The following is a 21,874-nucleotide window of genomic DNA, read 5'->3' on the forward strand; positions in this document are numbered from 1 at the left end:
AGATTCCTTCTTCTGGGTAGAAGGCAGAGACTGAGCCAGGTTCAAACTGTCAGAGCTGCTTGGGCCCTCACACCCACTGCTCTGTGGAAGGTGATATTGACTGGAAAATCAATAAGTACAGAGACGAGATGGGAACGAAATGACTTGAAATGGGGCTGGCTGGAATGTGTCAGGTGAAGCAGGGAAGTGTTTGTGTGTGTTTGTGTATCCGTGTGTATGTGTTAGTGTGCATGTGTATCTGTTACGTTCGGTACGCATTATGTGTGTGTGTGTGTTTGTGTGCGAGTGTGCATGAATGAATGTATTTTGGTTGATGTGTGCATGTCTGTGTGTTCTGCATGAGCTCTTCTTCTCTCGCTCTCATCTTACCCTTCTCTACGTACAACAGACTCAGTTCTATACTTGTCATTTAAATTGTACTCATAATATGACTCCTGATAAACACCATTTGACATGCAACATGAGATCCCACAGTCAGGGCAGGTTTGAGAGGTCCAGCAGGTGGAGGAGAAGGAGAGGCCTGTTCCCTCCAGGATGACAAGACTGGCTACAGAATTTCACAGATAAGGAATTGTGTGCACTTTAATGATTCAGAAATGGTAATTAGAATGGATTTGTTCAGTGTTTATGTCTACCAGTTCAAATTACAATAAACTATCGGCAATCCAGGTATGTTAGTTAATAGGTAATAAGGCCTAAGTCAGTAAGTAATGTCAACACATACTGTTAAGAAGTATATAAGGGCCTTATTACCTATACTGACGCAAATGACAAGCACCAGGACGTAAAGTGTTAACTAAACTAACCGCAACTTGAATTTGTACTAGCAGTAAAGCTTTTTTTTAGTATGTGGGATTTGATTTCTTAAATGAATAAAGGAACATTTTAAGAATGGGAGAGAGAGGGGGAGGTCTGTGATAATAGTGTATGCAGAGTACTACAGGAACAGAAAGCAGGAGAACGGACAGATTAAAGCAAAGAAGTGGTAAGAGAGAACAGACACAGAAAAGAGTGGCATGCTCTGATGTGTGCAGCTGGTCCGAACCAAAACCAGACCCCTTAGAGCTGAACGACCCACACACACCACCAGGAAGAAAAACACACCTGTTTAACTCCTATAAATCAGTGCATCAGTGTGCATGTGAAATCGAGAGAGAGAGAGAGAGAGAGAGAGAGAGAGAGAGAGAGAGAGAGAGAGAGAGAGAGAGAGAGAGAGAGAGAGCTTGTATAAATCACATGATGGCTCTAATTGGTCATTGATAATGGGCTAATTTCCTGTGGAGGGGTACCATAAGTCACTGGAAGCCTGCTGGCTGAGAACTGGGGCTCAGCACAAGCACACTCACTAGTCAACTAGCTGGCTCATTGGCTGACTGACTAACTTGCTGATTTACTAGGTGACTGGTACACTGATTGACTGACTGACTGATTGTGTCCTGATGCATCAGATTATTCTGAAGAAATCTGCAGCTCGGCTCTGAAAGTAATTTCTGCTGAGGCCAGGGATAAGCATGGCGTCCTGGGTGTGTTCTTTGGTAGAAAGAAATAAATGCATGGTGTGAGTGTATATGTGTGTGCGCAAGTGTATGTGTGTGTGTGTAGAGAGAGAGAGAGAGAGAGAGAGAGAGAGAGAGAGAGAGAGAGAGAGAGAGAGAGAGAGAGAGAGAGAGAGAGAGAGAGAGAGAGAGAGAATTAGAGGTTGAGCTAATCACATGAATAAGATGCAGCCTCTTGCTCATTACCAAGCCTATTATCCAGGAATTAACATGATTAAACCCCTAATAGAGTCCAACAGGCCTCCCTAACCACCATGTCCCTTTTTAACTGTGTCCCTGCTCGGTCTACCATGCCTCCACATGAAAAGAATAGCACATCAAACGAGGCCTGGTTTCAGGATGACGGTTTTCAGGTGTACGAGCACACTGTGTAAGGGAAGTGCTGGGCCAGCCATGTAGCGCAACGCTCTAAATCCTCCCCCTCGGCCTGCTGTGACACGCGCCACGTGTTGGCACGGTAACAAACCCCTCATTAGGGCCAAGGAGAGACCGGGGGTTAGGGCGTTGCTTAATTAGGTCCCCCATCTGAAACTTCTCCCTTTCTCTCTCTTCTCCTCTTTTTCCCCTCGTTCACTCACTCCCTTCATCAGGGGAAAAGGGAGAAGTGAGAAGGAGAAGACGTAGAGGATACATCTGCATAAAGAACGGAGATGGGAAAGAGGGAGGTACTGTAAGAAGAAAGGAGGGAAAAGGGAGAGAAAGAGAGGGGATGGAAAGTGATAATAGGGTTAAAACAGTTTCTTCTTTCTTGGAATGACAAGAAAGAATAAAGCCTCCCTTGGAAACATGGTGTGGAGAGGAGTCTTTTCTCTGTAGTTTAGTAACAGTTTGTTGTCACACAACAAAATGTTGCAATTTTTACTTCTAACTTAAATTTCCACTCATAGTCTACTTACAAATTTCATTACAAACAAATAACTTTTCTGCCAAAAAATAAATATAATATGTAAATTCATGTATTAAAATACAGTCATTGAAACTCAAACCAGAAAGCAAAATTATCTCGCCAATAAAGATAATAGTTCCTTTATAGTACTAATAATATTCACTTCAAAATAACATGCTATCAAAACTTTTTCATTGCATTTTGTGAAACGAAATACATTAAATATGCATAATATATGTATTTTCCAAGCCTGGCAAAATTATTTTTTGCAACATAAATCTAGTAATTATCATGTTATTATCTAATCATTATTTCAACTGTCCAACCAGCACATTGTTCATCATAGTAAGATACTAATATTCAAATTTGGCTTCCAATTGTTTAATGTGTCCCAAAAAATGGAGGACTCCTCATTTGCTTTCATTATTTTCAAATAAACAAAAAAATGTTTCCACCAAAATAAAGCTAAATCGACAAATGATACATTTTCACAACTCTCTGAGATATTACTGTGGTCTAAACTCTGCCCCCTTATTACTTTTACTGTTTTAAATACTTGATTTCAGATTGCAGACTGGGGCCTTTAACAGGATTTTATTGCAACACAATATCGCGTGCATCAACAGAGTGTTTCATCATAAAGAAAAGGATACTGGCCCTATGAAGGCAGGGCCTCTCCAGTCCAGTTCTCGCATGTTAGAATGCAGTCCTATTTTTATTTGCAGCTCCAAATTCATATAAAGCATTATATACAGTTACTGCATGCATATTGTATAAAGCTGAAAACAAATATTTCTTCTTGCAGTGATTTCATGTAATGGTACAATCTTTAACTGAATTAATTCATAGAGCAAAGTAACATTTTCTTTATTCTGAGTTATTTGGTGTATCATGTGAAAACTTTAAAGATATTGATATATGGGTAGCCTTTACACACACAGTAACACATGCACACATGCATGCACGCACACATACATGCATAAACACACACACACACACACACACACCCCAGATTGAGTCAGATAATAAGAAAGTTGCCATTCTTCAATTTGGGCAGAGAATGAGCATGCCTCCCTACCACTCTGACACCCTTTTCCTTCCATTTTCTCCTTCCTCCCCCCTTTTTCCTCCCCTCTTCCCTCTCCTCCCCTGATTAAATCTTCTGCTCCCTCTAGGATTATTAGGATTCTAATTCAATCTGAAATTCAGGAACTTGTTTGCTTGGTTACCTGCCACAGCACATCAGCTTGTCATATTAGTGGTGATGGTTTCTTGTACCTAATCTGCTTTAAACAATTTCATTGGCTGCTGGTCTATAAATCATTCCATAATGGGCCTGACATGCGTGGGCTAAGCTAGGTAAACAAATCAGCTTTGTTTTATGTTAGGCAGCAATGAACTTGGCTTTATCAACTTCCCATCGATTCACACACACCACAAGGTCAGAATCTTCCGCGCCGCTCATCAATAGAAGTACGGGTCAGCACTCAGCAATTACAATATGCATCAGATACCATCTCCCCACCATCCTAACACTCTAGTCATATTTGCTGCTCAGCTAACCTCTTAGAGAAGCAACCGTTTCCTTTCATGATTTACTGAGTAGTAGAGCAAAGGAATGTAGGATTTCTGGTGTGTGGAAAAGTAGTTTACAGTTTACTGAGAAAAAGCCCCTCAGGTCACTAAAAACTAATTTATTTCTAAAACTAATATTGAAGTGTTGATTAAAATAGAACTGTTTGTAGCTTTCACAATAAATAATTAAAAACGGAGTGTGTTTGTGGTTGATGTCTGGAATGGAAGGGTAAATAAAATCTTAATTTTGATTTGTTTCTAAAAGCCCAAAGTTTTGATAGGATTTAATATTAACCTAACAACTAAACCAACTGTTAAAATCCACAGAAAATGTGCTTGGATACACAATATACTGGATAGGCCGTATCACACTATCTCAGAACACATTCAGTGAAGTCTTGTCTAAATATTGGTTCAACTGAAAAGGGCTAAATGAATTCCATTAATGATGTATATTATAACATTTCCCCCTAGTTTAGCATTTTTAAAGAATAACACTGCCAACTCTTCCACACCTGGGCTCTGCAGAAGGCCTTAATGAAGTCAACTAGTGTAAGTGTGAATATTGGCCATAGCAGGATGATGTATGGCCTCGCTCACATCTGAGGCACTGTGCAAACATCACACACGCCCGGGCCTGGGTCTCCATCCAGAATGAGAGAAGAGTTACACAGAACTGTCAAACACCATCATCTACACTCACTCACACACACACACACAAACACACAGACACACACACTCATACAAACAGTGTTTACATCAAAACTGTTATCGGAACCAAACAGAGAAGGCTGTGAATGTTTACTGCAGTGGCTGAATACAGTGAGCAACCATCATAACTGAAGCTATCTGTTTTATATACATAGTCTTCTTCTGTTTGATATACATAGATAGTGTAGCTATTTAGTGTCTCATTAAATATAATTTCCAGTAGATATGATTTAAATACATAATCTAAAAAAAATATCAAATACAACCAAAAAGTGCTTTAGTAGCATTACACATGGCAAAGGAAGGCAAAGTAGTACAATTGATAAGAAAAAAGCCCTATTCTAGGGAGAGAGAATGGATGACCGCAGAGAGACCATAAGCCAGATAACCCCTTTAGCATTGTGTCATGGGATCTTTTCACACCAATACATCTCCCTAATGCAGCAATTTCCTGCAGCTTTGCACCCTGAGAGGGGCTTGACCTTCGCTGGCGATGCCGGGAGAGGGGGGTTTCTAATATGGCCAATAAGGAGGGATTAGGCGCGTCAACCAGCAGGTACACCCTTCCCAGTACTGGGCTACTCTATTCGGAAACATTGTCTTTAGCTGAATTGATATTAACAAGAGATTATTTTTATCTCTTGGTTTGAATTGTGTGACTTTGTGTAGTATTCTGTATATATATATATATATATATATATATATATATATATATATATAATTATGTTTAGATATATATGTATACACACACATACATACATATTTTGACATATTTTGTGTTTTGCAAAGTTTGCTGATTCAGCCACTATTTGTAGATTATTTTTTCACGTTTCTTTGTGATACTGGAAAACAGCTGAAGCAGCAAACTTTGCAAAACACGAAATGTTTTTCTGACAATTCTTTTGGCCATGACTGTATGTAGAGTATGCATATTGTATATTATGATAAGATAACTTCTAGGCCAATTGCACTTAATCCCCCTATTTAGAGTACAGCGGGTATTTGTTGAATTGACCCTACAGCAATATTTAATTACAGATGTACTCCATTATATCGCTCAAGAGAGCTTGATTCTGGGCTTGGCATTTGCTTTGGAGGCTGGTGTTCGAGTGTGACAAACATAAGAAACACACCAGTCTCAATGCAAATGAGGCACGCTGTCCTGAAAACAAATCAATCACAGACACTCTCCATGATGTGTCTATGAGAAGACTACAGAGTACAGTACACCAGCAAAACCTCCACTGGTACAACTGCACAATGTATATCACTAGAAAGACCCCAAGTTACCCACACCCATATACCAACACAAATTTGTGTTCCTACTTTACACAAACATGTTAACATACGCGCCCACAAAGAGAAAGAAAGGTTTCTATATGTGGGAGGTACTGCAAGCCATCTCAATGGGGCATGTTAGACAGAGAGGTCCATGTTGGGTGTGTTCAGATGGAGGCAAGTTCCTCAAAGTGGGGATCTCATGTCACAGGGACAGTGGCAGGGATGCATCTCATCCAACATGGTTGACAAGGTGCCTAGAACAAACACTAAAATGACAAAACCCGAGTCTTGATGATTCTGAGGTCTTTGTGTGTTTACATTTTTGTGAAACTTTGCCACACCTAAAACAAAACAAAAAGACAGAATCTCCGTCGGCATGCAGGGGATAATCTTCTCAATTACGTAGCCTGTGTTACAGTCTGAGAGCTTCCATCCCTCTCGTTCACTCAAATAACAGTTTGTTGTTGACAAAAAACAGGTAAACAAGAAGGGGGGAACTCACCATATCCTCAGGAGGCCTGAAAAAAGAAAGGTAGAGAGAGGGAGAGAGAGAGAGAGAGAGAGAGAAAGAGAGAGAGAGAGAGAGAGCGAGAGAGAGAGAGAGAAAGAGAGAGAGCGAGAGATAGAGAAAGAGAGAAAGAGAGAGGGAGAGTACCTCCTTTACTCCTCAGTGGTGAGAAGTGAAGTCTGCCTTTTTGTCTGCATTCCGGAGAGACTGACAGCAATTACAGCTCTGTCTCTTAGTCGACATCCTTGGTGCAGAGACGGAAGAGGTACCCTCTTGACGTGAAAACCACCAAAAAGGAACCAATCTACCCCTCCTCCTTTCTCTCTCCCTTCCTCTCACCATGAAAAAGACATTTACCTTCAACTTTACGCGAGCGGGTGATTGTTTACCTTGAGTGATGTGCCATTATGACACATCAACAAATCAGCATATCAGCAGTCTGCGGTTAACAGAGAAATGTTGTAGAGTAAATTATTTATTCTGTCTGAGGAGAGCAGCGCCACAGCTGAATGAAGACAAGTGTGCTCTCTTCCACACACGTTCATGAACCCTGCAGTTACAGCTCGCTGCCAAAATGTTTGACAGCAGTCTAAGTTTAGAAAAGTAAAGGACGAGAGGCTGACTTCAGTTCATGTGTGTCAGATGCCAGATCTGAGATCATAGCTGTACCTCCAACACACCAGCTCTAATGGTCTCCTGGCTGAACCACAAGGCTGTAAAGCACAGGGACTATGTGTCTGGGACAGTTATTACATAGGGCTGTATATACTATATACTCAGTCCCACAATAGCCTTTCATAGATAACATAATGTCTCTTTATTCTTGGAGATGATTCTTTTGTCAGTTTTATTGGCCAGAGATTGCTGAGAGTCCGAGAATGAAGTCTGAGAGTCGGACTCATTGACAGTTTATTGTCCTCTCCTTGCCTTTGCGGCCCTCTCCTCTTCTCTCCTGTCCTCTCCTCTCCTTTTCTTATTTTTTCCTCTCCTCTTCTCCTCTCTTCTCCTTTCCATTCCTTTCCCTTTTCTGTTCCATCCCTTCTCTTCCTTTTCTTTTCTTTTCTTTCCTATCTTCTCCTCTCTGACATTCTCCTCTCATCTCCTTTGACCCTCCCCTCCTCTCCTTTCCTCTTTACTCTTCTCCTTTCCATTCCTCTCCTCTCCCCATGTTGTGTGGTCAGTGAGAGGATCATGAGGTCCAGCAGAATGAGATTGGGGTACAGATTACTCTCTGTCTCCCTCCATCTTCCTCTCGGTGTGGCTGACAAGGCCTGTCGTGTCTAACCTGGGTGGAAAGTGACTGTAATTGTCATCTCAACAGACAAGGATCTGCAGCCACTCTGGAGACACGCACGCCAAATTTACTGAGCTACTTTATCATATGGACAGAGCCAGGCCAGAGAAAGGCTTATTGACATGGACTTTTATGCAAATACATACTTTTTTTTGAATTGGCAGGTCACGTCACCTAGTGCTTAGCATGCATGAAGAATGGAGCTGGAGCTGTTTAGGCTGGCCAGAGACACGGCGAGCTGACAAGCTGGGTTTGAGGGTTCCGGAAAACCTAGATAGTCTCTGTCTCCTCTCCCGGACTCAGGACGTGTCTAGATGATTGTGTTAGGTAGGGCTAGAGCATTTGGCAAAAATGTTCAAAGCCCAATTGCATTAGGCGAATTTGCTGCTGTGTCATTTTGACTGTAGCTTATTGCTGCTGTTCTCTAATGCCAGCTATCAGTGATGTGTCTTTTTGGTTTGATCAAAAGAACAGAGGTCTTCCAGAGCAAGCCAGCTCCCTTGAGTTCACTGCATGGCACATATCAAACAGAGACTTTATCACCTCACTGGCCTATAGCTGACAGTATGTTGTACTATTCTTACCGTGTAATCTGATTGGTCATTGTGGCATTGGTGTCACTGATTATAACACCTGGTTCGGATGTGTGTTTTAAAATGATTGTTAAAATTATTTACAGAATATTAAAAAAATATACCTTCAAGAATATAATGAGGCAAGAATTTTCAGTAATGTTACATTAGTGACCATATCACGACACAACAATACCAACACGTATGTCAAAAACATTGTAGGTACATACAAATAGCTATGTAATTTAATGGTATTAAGTGTTAGTGGTAAAGGTTATTAAATGTAAGAAGGCACAGTGTGGGGAAGGGTGCAAGGAGTACATTGATGTAATAAAAGGGCAATTGGAGACTGTGTCACTAAAACCAGACGAATTTGAACATCTACTTACCCCTGGAAACTCCACCATTCCCCATAGCAACTTAAAATGGTGCAATACCTTGTACAACTAAACCATAATGAAGTGTAACTACATGGAAATTCCAAAGTTATAACTGTTGATTTTGCTATAGTATGTAGTTATATGGTTGTTGATGTAAAGTTTTACATTTTTTCCAATCAGACTGTCTTTTGATAAGAGTAAATATTAGCAAAATAGAGTGTTTGCTTTTTTGTCTAGTTTTGATAAGATTGATTTATTGTTACTTTAGCTACCCAGTAACCTCTCTGCTGTTGGAGGTACAGTAACACTAACCATATGGTATGTGTATGTGGAAAGAGGAATTTAAATAGTTTTTCTTTTTCTATATGGTTTTCAGCTGCTGCCCCCCAAAGGTGAAATTACCCCACGTTTGTATGAGGCGCTCAGTCTTTGAATGCAACATGTGAATGCCTGTGGGCCTGTAAAATAGCTCTGAGGTGGAAAGACAGAAAGTTAAGCTGTCCTATTGAATTGATTGAACATTCATGAAACTTAAGCAAGCCCTCCCTCCCATGTGGAAACGACTTCCAGACATCTCCATAGCCCTGCATGTAACCCAGCCGTGAGCCTCCCTACCGTAGTCAGGTGCTCAGCTATCGCCTTCGGGCTAAACTGAATACTTAAATCTTTTATGAAGAGAGCTTGGAGCGTTCAGTTGAAAGCTCTCCTTATTTTTTTACATGAATGTGTTATTTCCTTTTGTTGTGTTTATTCAAATAATTAGGATTTTATACATAGTCGTTAATTTAGTGATTTAGCAATAATAAGTCAACAATTTGTATACAGTTGTACTTAATTATACCAACCCGACAACAACAACAGCAGACTTGAACTAAAAGGCCAATTTTATTTGCTGGTCAATCAGAATCTATTTTGTGTGGGCGATTTAAATTCCATTGCCTTTCATAGGGCCTTCTTGAAGACATTTTCATGTATCTAATCAAAAGGTCTTATTACTCTGGTTTAACAGAGCAGCTGAGAAGAATGAGTTTCAAGATGTCCTCAGACTTCATCCTGTGTCTGTTCACTGTCAGACTCAAACAGAGCTATTTTCCAAGTCATTTTCCATGTAAGGGGGGCGAGTCAAACCATCTCTTAAAAGAGCGTTGATCAAAATCCATGAGGGAAGATCAATAAAAGGGAAAGAAGTCAGACGTGGCGGCCAAGTGAACGCATTACGACCAATTCTGCTTACATCAGACTGCCACCCGCTGCACAGCACAGGGTTTGTGTGTAACGTGTGTGTGTGTGATACGAGTGTGTGTATGTCCATGCCATGTCTGTTTGTCATCAGAGTGTACTTTTATCACCACATAGCCCTCCAAACAAGATGTACCATAACAGGAGACTATTTCATCTTCCTCCAATAAGCTGAATGACGGGTCCCTCCCAAGGTTACGACCACGCGCTGCAACAAAAACACACGGCCAGTTATATCGTCTAATAATCATTATCTGGCAGTGGTGTACACTCCTGTCGGGGTGAAGCCCTGAACATGCTGCTACCCAGTCACATTTTAATCATCTGCAATTAGTTTTGTTTTAATAACACTCACAATTAATGGTCCTCCTGTTTGCATAATTCATGACACGGTGGCGCTGATGTCAGAAATCAAATGCGGCAAATTAGAAATAACAAGTTTGAGACGATGTGATTCAATTAGGAGCAGAGGAGACATTGGGCCATGCATAATAGAGATGCCAGCAGGGCCAGACTCACGTCAGCCCTGTCAGGCCAGCTGCAGCTATTGGATTTGGCCTGTCACACGCACTCAGATCAGCTCTGTAAAAATTACTGTTAACATTGATCTCTTGCTTTTATTTGTCTTTGTCTGCTTTGTCTTAGAGGGTTGTGACAGTGTGTGTGTGTGCGTGTGTGTGTGGGGGGGGAGTAAGGGGAGGGGAGGGGGGAGGGGTAATGCAGTGTAATAGCTGGATGTAAATCAGGTGTAAGAGACTTCCAGGGGGGATGGCTGGATACATCTGGATAGCCAGCAGAACAACGGACGCTGGAGACTTTGACTGGAGCTGAAGGAAGTTGGCTAGAATATTGGGCTGGAACCCTCTGAGTCAGAATACATCAACACACTGGGCTGGGATAGTCTTGGAAAAACTTAAAAGCCGTAAAAACGAATACTTGGATTGGATACTCTGGTTTGGTGAAAATACATTTTACTCAAATATTGTATTTGTTCACCATGTTACATCACACCGTCAACAATACATAAGCTATAGGGATACAAGGCCAACAGCAACATGTGTGCTTGTTTAGATAATGTCTTATGAAATATGTTTTGCTCCTGTGTGTGATCTCCTGCACGTGTGTGCGTGCGCGCGTGTGTGTGTGTGTGTGTGGGTGTGTGTGTGTGTGTGTCAACTGTCCTCTTATGAAACACTTCCATGGGTCCTCAGTGATTACTGAAAGCTGAGGAAATGGCAACACATAATTATGAGGTTGAAAACATTCTCTTTTAATTAAAATGTCACAACCACATCTCATAACGTTACTCCAAAGTTGTGATTATTTATTAAACAACCCATATAAAGAGAACTGCAGCCAAGACACTGGAATGCAGGACTTATTTACAATGCTGAGTTTTGGTAAAATGAGCTCAAATGCACCTCCAGTGGTTAGGACAAGCAGAAGGAAAATAAGTAGTGGTTCCGTGGTCAGGTTTAGGATTCAGGAATAGAGTTTTACAGGCATTAGTGCAACAAACTGTCAAGTTGAGACCAACGCCTTATGCCTATGCAGTCTCAAAGTGTCACATGGCATGGCCCCCTTTGATCGTGTTAGACAACCCTTAATTCTTCACGCACAAATTCATTCATACAGTACATGATAACAAATATTTGGTGATGTTTTTACCTTATCTCTCAGAGTTGTCAATGTGAGTAAATGTTGGGCAAAACAAGTTAATTGATTATTGACAAAGTACACTGGAGCGTAAAAAAAAACACCCAAAAAACACATGTATTCTGAAGCATTTTGAATGTGTTTGAAAACTGAGGAAATCCGGACCAAAAACAAACCACAGAACAGGCCGTAAGAGAAAGGGGCTCCCAACCCTTGTTCCTGTGAGTTGCATGTTTTGTGCATGTTTAGATCTGGAGTGTGCAAGAGGAAACATGTGTTTGTAAACTGTGAGAAAGAGCCACACGCTGCCTTCAGAGGCCTCAGCTCTCCTGATTGGGTAATCACTAATGACTGAGGACCAATAGGTCCCTTCGGCATCATCACAATCTCTGCTGTGAGTGGTTAATTGTAGCCAGACATGCTAGCCTTTCAGTGGCCTGTGTCCTCGCCATAACCCTGGGGCTCTGCTCTCTCCTATACTTTTTCCCTCTCTTTCTCTCATTCTGTCTCTGTTTCTCTCTCACACTCTCAGCCCTGCTGTGTGCCTCTCTCTCTCTCTCTCTCTCTCTCTCTCTCTCTCTCTCTCTCTCTCTCTCTCTCTCTCTCTCTCTCTCTCTCATTGTATCTCATTGTCTCTCATTGTCTCTCATTGTCTCTCACTTTCTGTCTCTGTTTGTCTATGTGTCTCTTCCTTTCTCTCTCGCTCTGTCTTGCTCTCTCTCTCTCTCTCTTTCCCTCTCTCACATACACACACACTCTGTTCATTCCTGTTTAATCTCTTTATTCCGCCACCTCCCACCACCAAGTCTCTCTTTGCTCTTAACATATGGGAAATTTGTTAAGGCTGATTGCTCCAATCTGATTATGGGAAGTTATGTAGCTGCCATTTATTACTGCTCTTGTGAACTGGTTAACAGCTGCAACACAGCAATTCCCAGTCAAGACCTTTCACTCACAGTCCCTCTCTCTTTCCCTTTTTCTCTCTTTCACTGTCTCCCACGCTTCTCCCCCCATCCTACCTCTGTTTCTCTCTATCACTCTTTCACTGTCTCCTGCTTTTTACCTATTTGTCTCTCTCCTTGGTGGGATCAAAACAGTGCCATGTCCACTTAAGTCATGAGTGCCTCTAATGATGGTAGTTTAGAAATGGAGAAAGAGAAAAGAGAGAACAAGGGTGAGAAAGAGAGACGCAGGCAGACAGAGAAAGAAAAAGAGAGAGACCGGACCATGAAAAACGCTTTGCTCCTGATAAGCCGTCTTCCTTCCCCTTGTTGTCCATTAATGCAGTTAGTTTGGGTTCAACAATAGTGAAGCTGGCCCGAGGAGCCTGAGCTGAGCCGAGCTGCTGGGCCCGGTGGGGAATTAGAGTGTTTAGCCATCTCCAGACAGGGGGAGAAATGAGCCTTGTGGCTTTTGTGTTATCTAATCTCGTTTGCATTTCCTTTCAACAACATGAAAGAGAAATCTAATAGGGGCCTGATAGTGTTTGTTTGGGAAATTCTCATTTAGCCGTCCGTGGAAAAAAGCACCACAATGAATGACCTCGGCTCTGTGTGCGTGTGTGTGCGCTTGTGTGTGATGTGAATGGAATATTCTGCATTTTATCAGTCTGTATGCATTTATAAAGGGACATTTATCATGCAGCCTAACTTACGATAGTTACAACAGTAGTTAGTGTATTTGAAGAATGTCTTGGATTTGTAAGTGTTTCATTAACTTTTGTATGTCATTTGTTGAGTTGAACTTTCTGGCGCTACATTGGACATTCATACGCTAAACTTTATTGCCACAGTTTTGAAATCATGTGCTTATACACAATCAGTGTGGACACATTTTAAATGCTCCAACCCGATCACAGGGAGTGCATGTGGATGGATGTGCTTGCTTCTTTGTGGCAACAGTACAGGATGTATGTAGGGTTCATCCAAGTGTATCTATACGGTATGTGTGCTCATCCATGCTTGTGCTTCTATGTTTTTGAATGTCAGCAGCACACAAGAAGCGCACAGCTAAGACTGTTTGATTGGTTACAGGACGGGAGTGTAGCTAGACGACCACTCAGCTCTCTGATGTCTCTGTCAGCCCTGACAGAGTGAGAAGGCACCTGATAGTCGGAAGGACAGGGGAGAGACAGACGCAAGTGTCTTTGTCAAGATCTTTGTCAATGCATCCATTGATCAACAGCATTGACAGGTCTCCCCGAGCAGCATGGCACCCTGGGATGCCTGAGAGAGCACGCAGGTGAAGGTCACAACGGCTGTCACTCAGCCTGTCAAAAACGTTTCAGTGCGGCAAGTCTGAGGCGCTGTCCAATCACAACACAGGATGATAGGGATGTGTCAGTCTCTGTAATGTGGACGAGGATGTTGGAGCCCTGTCATTCATCCCCAGGTGTTCGTGCAACATACGGTGGGTGTCTGAAGTCTGACTGCTGCGGGAGTTGGTCGTAATCAAGTGGGCTTGTGTTCTAAAATCTCAACATACTATATTTTTTAAGATTCTTTTTACTTCCCAATCACGTATGAAGTAATGTTTCTCCAGGTCATAAATGGGCTGATAATGAGGTGCTGGTAATCACATGGCCTGATTAATGACCCATGCAGGAACAGAGAAGGGGCCTGTGCGAGTCGTTAATGGTCTCTTTGTGTGTGTGTCTGTGTGTATGTTAGTGTGTGTGTGTATGTGCGTGTGTGATTTACAGCAGACAGCAGCAGGCCTGGCTCTCCTCAGGAGCCTGCAGTAGGAGGCCATAACTGGAGGTGACAGAGAGAAGCCTTTGGACCGAAGCACCATCCAAACCAACTGGAGGGACAAGTAATGCACACAGAGAAATGAGTCACGTGAGAGTCACGTTGGTGACTCTCTGGTCCGCAAAACACATGGCAGCCACTGTCAGACACACGCAGAGGATTGTTCAATAACTTAATTTGTTGTGCTCAGAAGATTGAGATTCTTCAATCCGAGGCAATCTTATGTAGATCATTGTCCCCTTGCCCATGTTTAGTAAGGACCATTTGAATCCAAAAGATTTGAACGCATTCAGTAGCGAGTAAGTCATTAGAATGAATCACATGAAAAATGAATGAACAATTGAACTAATGAATGAATTCAATAACGTAAAAACAAATGAATTACTGTTTACAAAAGAAGGTTAATGACCAAATTATTGCGGTGTCCAAGTTTTGGGTTCTGTGGATGAGTCCTGGTTGTGGCCTGGCTTTCCGACTCCTTCCTGGCAGATTCCTGAGAGATCCCCGGATCTTAGAAAGAGAAACAGAGAAGGTCAGGAAGGGAGGGAAAATTTAGAAAAATGTATCAAGTGGTACAAATATTCTGCTCCGTATAACGTATGGAAAAGGGTATAGTATCCTCTCCTGAACATCCATAAGTTTATAGAATAGCCAGATGCTATAATTCTGTATGTCGGTATTATCATTATTCCCATGCACTTTGGCATAAGGAAAGTTTCTCCGTGGGCTTTTGTTGCATAACTATATTAAACTACAATCCATGCTGTGTGTCTCCTGTGGAATTCAGATGATATTTGGATGCTGCATCCTGTGATGTAATCATCATCAGCAACCCCCCCCTCCACACACACACACACACACACACACACACACACACACACACACACACACACACACACACACACACACACACACACAGGACATCAGCTTCCAGATATCTGCTCCTAATAAAGCTTGACAGCTGCTGCACTGAGCATAGACACACAGTGCTGTATAAACCTGCCAGAGAACCTCTGGTCCAGACCCACAGCACTCTATGGACCTACTGGTAAACCTCTACTCCACACTCACAGTACTGTTAAAATGTAAGCAAGGACAGTAAGCTATGGAGAGCTGATGGTCTGAGTTTGACCACAATTCCTTTTAGTCTCATAACCTTCATGTGAACCCTAAAACAATTATTTTTGAACTTATGTCACGGTAGTGCCAAAAAGTTGTTTTCTCAAAATAAGCAATGGCTGTACCTAGTTTGTGGAATTGCATACATTAGTTCAGGCCCTATAGGCATGAAAATAGTTCATTTATCAAAGACAATATGAAACCGTTCTAAAACAGTCATACTAGATACTGAAGCAGCTTGAATAAAAGTCAAACATCTGTGATAAAACATTTGTTTATATAACTTCACTTCAACTAACATGACTTCTCCAGGGAAATCCTGTTTATAGAGATTAATATCCTACTTACAAAACACATTATAGCGATTGTTAGGTTGAAAAAGCTCTGATTTGACCAATTTTACATGACAAAACAAAAAGTCCCAGAGCTATTCCCGACCCAGTAGCTTGCCAGAGCGACAGCTTACACTTGGAGTGTTGGGTTACTGGGATGGTCTCTGTCAGTCTGCGCTCCACAACTGTGTAAACAGAAAGAACAGTCATTACACAGGCAGCCGTGACCGACTGACTGAATGTTTACGAGTTCAAATATTCTGCGGTGCATTTGTGAAAGTCAAAGGATTACACAATCAAAGAGTAGTGAAACACTAGCTGACGACCCAAGGACTTTATTGATTAGTCAGGTGCTCATTGAATTGATGAACTGATGCTTCTTTGTCAGTGACATGGATCCTGTCATCGACCTGACCTGCTGAGTGCTGTTTTTCAGTTGGAGGCCGCTGTGTCTGTCCAGGGGGCTCTGCCAGCTTGTGGGACCTAGCAGCCCTTCTCCCTGAGGAGCCCAGAAACAGAGCCCCGGGCTTCTGCTGACATCCAGACCAGGGGAGGCCCGCTCTGACAGGTGGTGCCTGTGTAGCAAAGTGTGTTCATGGTTTGAGGGCTTAGGCAGGGGTGAGCAAGGCTCGGTTTACGTTGACTGCTCCTACTTCTTTTCTGCAGGACCAAGCAATCCCCCCCCCCCCCCCCCGCCCACACACACACACGTACACACACATGTATATTGTCACTAATTGCCCCAACCCCCCTTCTCAGGGAGGGGATATGTTACAATGGGCTCACTCTGGGCTAAAGTAAACACCTATCACAACAAAGGGATCTTTAATGGGCAGATGTCAACAGCTCTGCTCAGCCTGGCATGATGCTCTCCTCTGCTCATTCTCTCCTCCCTCTTCAGTACTATTCGGCGCGCACACTTCATCCGTTCTCCACTTTTAAACGTACAATACAATAAATGTCTGTGCAATTAAGGAATTCATTTATTACCCACGTGCACGTTTAAAAACATAAAAGAGAAACTTTCAAAGCATTCTGTCGTCGGTGGTTTGAGGTACTGAATGTCTTAACTTGAGAAAGGCATTGTCGCCTGGTGACGTGTCTCTTAACGTGTAGTGCTGCAGTTAACATATTGCTGAACCCTTGAGAGGAATGCCTAACATAGGAAACTTATTTCTAAAGCGGCAATTTGTGCATTCCATCTCCATCCCTGGCAGTGACAGCAGTCTCGCTTTTTATTTTGAGACAGGTTGAAAGATACACAAATAACACAGATGTGCATTTAAGATATTTATACAATACATGAAGCCAAAATTACATGCCATTTAGATGAAAGGCAATTAGACAATTAAAGCTAATGAGGCCAATCCTTTTCTTTCACCCCAAAAACGTCCACTTGCTAATTACCTAATTAAAAAATGCTCCTTTTTTTCATCCTGCTGTCGTAGGTGCTGGGATGTTTTGGAAAGGCAGACATTGGCGCTCTGTAGGGGCTGGGGCCAGAACAGCCAGGCAGCATTTACAAAGTGATGGGTGTATTAATCATGGCTGAAGTTAAGACTGCTTTATGGTCAGCCAGGCTCTGTGCGTACACACACATACACACATGTTTAAACACGTACACCCAACTCTTACACACACACACTCACACACACACACACAGACACACACACACACACACATACGCACACTCCCCAACATGCAAACATACATAAACGTGGGCACACACACACACAATCACACACATATGCATACTCACACCCCCAGTGTAGTACCAGGAACCCCAGAGGGTGAGTCTGGGGGCTCACTGGGCAAACAGGAAGTGTGGTTCTGCCGACAGGAAGTGGACCTGCTCAGAAAGCTTACAGACTCTGCCGGGTGAACAAGCAATTACCCAGGGGTCAAAGGTCTCTGAAAAATCCACCTGACGTCAAGTAAATGAAACCTTAGACATGTGCAGTCACACTACCACCAGCATGGAGCTGATAAAGTACTACTTATACATGTAGACTCACATCCACATCAGCCCTGAGCTAACTGCTATTTCTAAGATTCCTTAGAAAAACACGACTTACTGCCGTCTCTTCTACACAGCAGCCTAACGCTAACGCTAACCAGAACCCGAAACCCGAATCAAACAACTGTAGCCTGCTTCATAATTTTATTAGTGCAGCAAATGATAGTTAGCGACAATAGGTATAGTATGATATTTGGTGTGAAAAGTAATCCCAGCCACTGCGTTGTTCTTGTAATGGGTGGAATTAGGGGTCAATATAATGTTTACATGAACAGCTGTTACTATGTTTATTAGAGATTCTTACTCTCCTTACAGCATTGTCTGTATAAACTATAAATTATTTCTCTCTCTCTCTCTCTCTCTCTCTCTCTCTCTCTCTCTCCATGAAACCTCTCTCTTCATCTCACTCGCCACTTTTCTCTGTCTCCTTCTCTGTTTCCATCACTCTGTCTCGGTTTCTCTGCCTGTTCCCTCCACTGTCCTTCTCCCCGTGTGCCTGGGTTGTTGAACTACAGCTGCACCTACTGGTAACTCTGAGACTCTCTCTGACGGCAGCGTCTTAGCCCCGCTCCATTGAGCAGGCCCTGGAGACCAGGAATTATACCGCCTGTTTGTATACAGCACACCAAACACTGTGTCGAGGAGTGTTGCGGGTAAGCTCGCCTTCCGTGTACAAACCACAAACAAAAATTCAACAGAAAATGAACACACATTCTTTACATCGAGTGTGTGTCATAAAAATTATATTTAATTCTTTAATTTAAATTCCCTACTTGTCGTTGGAATCATTTTAACAACAGCTTCGAGTCCACTCTCTTTTTTCCCCTTGTTGCTCAAGTATTTCATCGTGGTAACTCCATATCTTCACATGCCACCCCTTTTATGCTTTGAAGCAGTGAGGAGTGAGGGTCAGAGGTTAAACACAGGTTCTCTTCACACTCCCGCGCCAGCCCGGGGGAATAATGCTACAGAACGCACAGCTACAGGTGCTATGACCACTCTTGCCTCCTCTGACACTCAACCACCTCTTGCCACCTCATTATACCCCTTGCCTCAGCCAACACTCAACGACCTCCTACCTCTACAACACTCGAATACCCTCTTCCTCCACAAATACTCTGCTTCCACCAACCATGAATCACCCTGAACCTCTACTAACAATGAACTAACCATCTTCCTCCACCAACACTCAACTACCCCCTGCCTAAAACAGACAGCCCAGACAAACAGTAATGATTCCCTGCCCTGTTAACAGTCTGACCAAACCTCTTTGTGTTTTTGTACTTCCCTCCATCTGTTTTTGCAGTTTTTAGGGGTGATAGAGGAGGGAGAGGGAGTTCAAAAGCCTGGCTATGACAGTAACTCCTCCTGTCACCTGTCTCTATACTGGGGGGAGGCCGAGTTTGGTTGGGGGGGGGGCAGACTGACACGTTGATGTGTCCAGGGTTAATGAGGCATGATGGGAGCCTGTCAGAAGACTGACACTCTAACCAGCCCTGTCACGGATCAGTCTCACAGTTTTATGCTAAATGAGAGCCACCATTTATTTGGGGATGACCTTCTGAAGTTCACTCCAAGTCTCGCAGTTTCAGAATTAGATTACATTTGATATGAGTGTCTGGCCCTCTCATTCGCTGGGGTCACACAAAGAGAAATACACACACGAATATGCACATCACATGCACCACACGGTCCTGTTTCCCAAAGTTCAACAGAGGGATGAAGCATTTGTCTTCTAAGTGTTCATTAAAGTTTGGACTCTTGACTAAGCATGGCCCTCTGGTGAATACAAATGTATGCAACACAGAATGCCGAAAGAGGTAACAGTAGGCATTTTGTATGAGTGTGTGTGTGTTTGTGCTTTCTGTATTTGTTTGTGTGAAGATTTACAGGCCAAGATAGGAAATGTATCAGTAAACTGGGTAGAGTGTGGCCTTGTCTTGGCTGGGGGATTTGAGATAATGCAATGCTTGGAGAAAAAGACTGAGTGAATTACAGCCGGATGGAAAATTTCAGTCTTCGTGGGTTACAACTGAATATTTACTAAACTCTGACATCAAATAAATAAAGAATGGTAAAAATGCAAGGACATCAAAGACATACAACTTGGAAAAAGGAAGAAAGAAGCAAACATTTGGTGAAATATTCCTGCCGCACCGCATAGTTTTTCTTGACTATGGGGAATGAACAGAGAGGGACCACAGGTTATAAATCCACAAGCTGAGTGGGAAATCAAATGCTGATTTGTCAAATTCAAGATTGGCTATTTACCTCTCCTTAGGACCAAGTCAATGTAGCTATTTATCAAGCTGTGACATTAACGTTTTAAACTGGAACCAGCCCGGATCCAGTCTGGTTCCGAAATGTCGTAACTCTTTAAAATCACCCTAAACTGAGGGAGGGCAATAGTATTTCATTAGCTGGCCAAAAGCGCCATGTTTTCCTCTCAGGAGCTTACAGTAACAAGACTGTTTTCTCACGTCAGAGAAGTCATTGATGTGTGTGCCTCCCAGGTGAGGTGTATATCATCATTTATTATTTACGGCTTCAAGTAAATTAGTTTTTTCCTCGAATTGTCTTTATTTGGGTCAATCTATGACATGGTTGTACCTGATCACTGTGATGAAAGGATGTTTCGGAAGTTACTGAAGTTACTAAGTGACGTTTCGTTTTCAGACGGTGAATACATCATTTATCATATTGTCCTGTACATAAGTACCAGACCAATTTCAAAACCGATTTTAAGACCTATGCTGATAAGAAAAATGGATTTCCAGATCAAACTCAATTTCATTCTGTCATCCTCCACTGAGTGTGTGTGCATACGTGTTTATGTGTATGTGTGCGTGTGTGTGTATGTATGTTATTTCACTTTAGCAACAGGAGTGGGAAAACAATTGTTCCTGACTGATTTTCCCCCAACCCTGTAATGAAGCCCATGTGTACGAGTGGCCTTTCAACAAACTGACAGAGGGGGTGAGCTGGGCCCACGCTCCACTTGATTACAGCAACAGCCCCCAACCTTCACAGCACCCCCCCCCCCCCTCTCACCTGCTCCTCATTAGCCAGAAACAGGCCCTGGCTGGATATGTTAGCACCTGTATGTTCCCATTCAACATGCCTTCTACATGTATGTAATCTGACTGTGTGTGTGAAGCTGACAGCTTCATAAATGGAATAAAATTAACGTGCCGATCATGCTGCATGGGGAGCATGTTGGATAGGAGGCGGGATTGAGCTTTTCTCTGCGGGAGAAGAAAGCAAAGAAAGACAGAAGGACCGACAGTCAGAAAGACAAAAGACAGAAGAAACACAAAGGCATAAAGAAATCAAAAGAAACCAAGAAAGAAAGTCATGTGGTTGTTTTTGGGGTCACTGAGATAGATGAGGGTGCTTCCGAGGCCTGGTTGGGGGAATCGTGGTGGTTGGGAAGCCACAGAAGCTGAGAGGAGGATCTCACACACCTCAGCATGAGACCTGAATGGGTACAATTGTAGACAGTACTAGTGCTTAATCAAACACAATAATTATATAACACACTTTTACTGTGATAATGTATCAATATTAGACAATATAACAATAAAGTAGACAGATACATCATCAAATTATTTGAATTGTACTATATGGCAAAATTGCAAAGCGAATAAGGCCAATTGTAAGAATGCACCTATGTTATATGATGATATGTTATATTAGTGAGTAAGCCCAAAGGTAATATGCTTTATGAGGTTATGACAACACTATTGTGTTTCTGTTTGGCCCTTGCTGACATTGCCTTGCTTGAACACAACCATATTAATACTTCAGCTTGGAGCAACACTTAACCAATCTGGCAAATTATCTAAAGGTTGCAGTTTTGTATAGCTACCTCAGTATCCAGGATCAGTGAGAGAGATAGTGTGAGAAAATGAGAGAGAGGAAGAAGGGGAGAGAGAGAGAACGGTGACAAATAAGGGGAAAAAAAGAGAGAGAACAGGAAAAAGAGCACGAGGCAGGAG

The sequence above is a fragment of the Hypomesus nipponensis genome, chromosome 23, assembly GCF_054491055.1.
Source record: "Hypomesus nipponensis isolate SF chromosome 23, ASM5449105v1, whole genome shotgun sequence".
In the NCBI taxonomy this organism is placed as follows: domain Eukaryota; kingdom Metazoa; phylum Chordata; class Actinopteri; order Osmeriformes; family Osmeridae; genus Hypomesus; species Hypomesus nipponensis.